Source organism: Pogona vitticeps, chromosome 2 (genome assembly GCF_051106095.1).
Source record: "Pogona vitticeps strain Pit_001003342236 chromosome 2, PviZW2.1, whole genome shotgun sequence".
In the NCBI taxonomy this organism is placed as follows: Eukaryota; Metazoa; Chordata; class Lepidosauria; order Squamata; family Agamidae; genus Pogona; species Pogona vitticeps.
This window is the reverse complement of record NC_135784.1, coordinates 196,295,688-196,299,026: the sequence shown is the minus strand read 5'-3', so window position 1 is coordinate 196,299,026 and position 3,339 is coordinate 196,295,688.

Genomic DNA, 3,339 nt, shown 5'->3' with positions numbered 1-3,339 from the left:
AGCATGGTATGAAAATCACGGCCAGCATTGGATACAAGATTTGAGATCCCAGTGCCAATTTCTGGTTTTATGATATGTTTGACTCACTGTGTGCCATCCCTGACACGGTGATGGAAAGAGAATATCATGAATTATCACAACCCTCTCACCATCCCTGACACGGTGATGGAAAGAGAATATCATGAATTATCACAACCCTCTCACCCCTTATTGGTCAGCACTGGGATAAAGGAAGGGCGTGTGGCACATGGCATGCAGCGCACGTAGGACACAGAAGCTCTGGCCACTGTGGGAATGGCTTCTCCTACTGAGTCCCTTAACATGCCCACAATGCAATGATAGACATTGCAACAACACACAGCAAGTCATAAGACCCAAGATAAGAAGAGAAAGGGCATGTAATGGTGCAATGAGACCAAGACATCGTTTGTCTTTTGGATCTCTTGAGGCATGGTCTGGATGGAGCTATTTTTGGGTGATCCCACAACATACAAGGGATCAACAACCTGACTGTGCTCTGTGGCCCAGCTGGACCTTTTTGGTCCAGCAGCAGGGCTACTCTTTTGGGGGAGGGGGTGAGAGTGGAGCAATGGCAACAGGGATGGACAGGTAACTTTAAGGGGAAATCTCTCCCAGCACCTTTCCAACACAGTCAAACATTATCCTCTTTCACAATCTGATCTTACCCTGAGACTACTGTGGAAGAGGCATGCATGAAGTTGTAGTAGGGACTGCCAGAGAATGAAATTAGTATGTGGCCAGAAGCAATGTCATAATGAACGTATCTGTTTTCCTTGAGTATGTTAGTAAGATTATTGAAAATTATCTGCGAGTGGCTCTCCAACTGGGGTCCCCAGATGTGCTTGGACTGCAACTCCCAGAAATCCTGGCTAGTATAGCGCGTGGTGGAGGCTTCTGGGAATTGTAGCCCAAGAACATCTGGGGACCCCAGTTGGAGAACCACAGTAGACAGCTCCTCTGCAGTCTTACAGAACGGGGGTCCCCAGAATTCTCTGAGAGAAAACAGTGATTTAAACTTCCCTCTGGAACAGCCTGCAATGTATGCATAGTGAGAGGGAACAAAACAAAACAGGTCATACAGAAATGCTCAGCTCAGAAAAAGAAAGCATGGTGGTGTGAGCATTCCTGCTTAATGGTTATTGACTTTACCCATTTATTACCATGCTTCCCTGTGGCAATATTTACTCTGGGAGCAGCAGGCAAAAATACCTTATTGATTTACAAAAGCAGTTGGCCCTGCTAGACTTTTGGCTCATTCATATAAAGGTTAGAGGTGACGGGCAGTGTGTGTGAGAGAGTATATATAATGTGAATGACATTGTAAGTATTCCTAGGGATGGGGCACAAGGAGTCATCTGAATAAGGCAGTTGTGACAGTGGATAAAAACACATGCATTCAGTACCATTTTCTATCCCACTCTCTGGAAAAGGTGTTCCACAACATTTATTTTTAAAAAAAAAAAAAACTGGGCAGCTCTGGTGACTTTAACTACACCCTTTGGCTCTCAAGGTCCTGAGCAGCATTTTAATTCCATATGGAAGATAGCTAGCAAAAGGAAAAGGGGTTTCAAATGGAAGAGGGAGTCTTGAAGGAAGGAACAGTCAGTTGTTGCTCTGGAGGGCTCTGATGCTATTTCAAGAATTAGCACTGGTCTTCATGCCTAAATTGGTGTAAATGTAACTAAGCAGCTACTGTAAGAGGTTGCGTTGGATAGTTTAGTCAACACAGGACACTAGGCTGAGTTATATGTTGTTGGAATCAAAAGTCCCTGTTCCTGTTGGGGTGACCACAGTGCCAAAGAATACAGGAAATGTCCTGGGTTTTGGACACTCAGATTTGCATTTTTTTCCTTTGACTTGGTGGCGCTGTGGGCTAAACCGCAGAAGCCTGTGCTGCAGGGTCAGAAGATCCGGCAGTCGTAAGATCGAATCCATGCAATGGAATGAGCACCCGTTGCTTGTCCCAGCTCCCGCCAACCTAGCGGTTCGAAAGCATGCAAATGCGAGTAGATAAATAGGGACCACCTCGGTGGGAAGGTTTCCAGCGTTCCGTGTCTAAGTCGCATTGGCCATGTGACCACGGAAAGATTGTCTTCGGACAAAATGCTGGCTCTATGGCTTGAAGAGCAGGATGAGCGCCGCCCCCTAGAGTTGGACACGACTGGACAAAAATTGTCAAGGGGAACCTTTACCTTTACCTTCCTTTGACGCACAGGTCAATACGAATCAGTCCAGAATTTGCCTGCCCAATCCAATTGTTTTCTTCCACCATTGAGGCTTTTCCTTTTTGCTTGCTTGATTGTTTTGTTTTGTTAGTAAACACATTTGCATTGGTTCAGAAATGTAATTCCTTGAGCTGATGCAGAGGGGTTTATAACTGGTCTAGGTCATTCCACCTATTTGCAGCACACGTGGGGAAACAGGCTCTTTGAATCCTTTCCTCCCCAGATCCGGTTCCTGGGTCTGTGTGTTTTCCTCTTCTCTTCTGGTTCAGTTTCATTCCATTTCCCTTTTTCTTTTAAGAATTGTTGCCACTGTATTAGGGCTCCTAGGTGACCAAGGGGGATGGGGAGAAAGAGCAAGGAGTGAGCAGAAGAGGAGGAGGAAATTATCAATATGCCTTGTTGCAAGTTTGTTAAGGTAGCCCTGATGTAACAATGCCTCCTGCAAATCTGAATGGCCACAACAGAACAACCCTAACAAGCTACAAACAAGGCTAATTGCCAATTTTTTCCTCTTTCTTTGTGGTTGGCTAAAGCAAATTCACCTGGGGGTGGAGAACCCGATCTGCATTTTCCCTATGTAGTTGCACTCTGTGTTAAAGAAAAATGCCTGGAAGTGTACCCTGAATGCCTTCCATGCAAGGACTTCTCAATACTATTTCTTTTATGAAAGGGTGCTCTTGGACCTTTGAATTTCCAGGGGGGGAGTGGGGATGTGAAAGTATAACAAGTGCATCCCCCTTCTAAGAATCCTTTTGTTCCCAAAGATGCAGGTTGATGTATGTGTTCTGCAAGAAGCTGGCAAGACTGGTAGAGCGATGATTCTCTAGATCTCAGAGAACCAGCTAGGCAGGGAAGTTTGCCTCCACTTTAAGACCTAGAAGGAAATGACTGATTGTTTAGGATTGAGTCCCTTGGCTGGATCTTTACAGCTTTGTTTTAGTGCCTCAGTTCCACATTTATTTGTTGATCAGATGCACCCTAGATGGCTGCTTTGGATTATTTACTAACCCAGGTAGGCTACATGTCATGTAACCAGCCATTGCCTGAGCCCTCCAAATTTCTTTTCTATATCTGGCTTTCATTTCTTATCTGT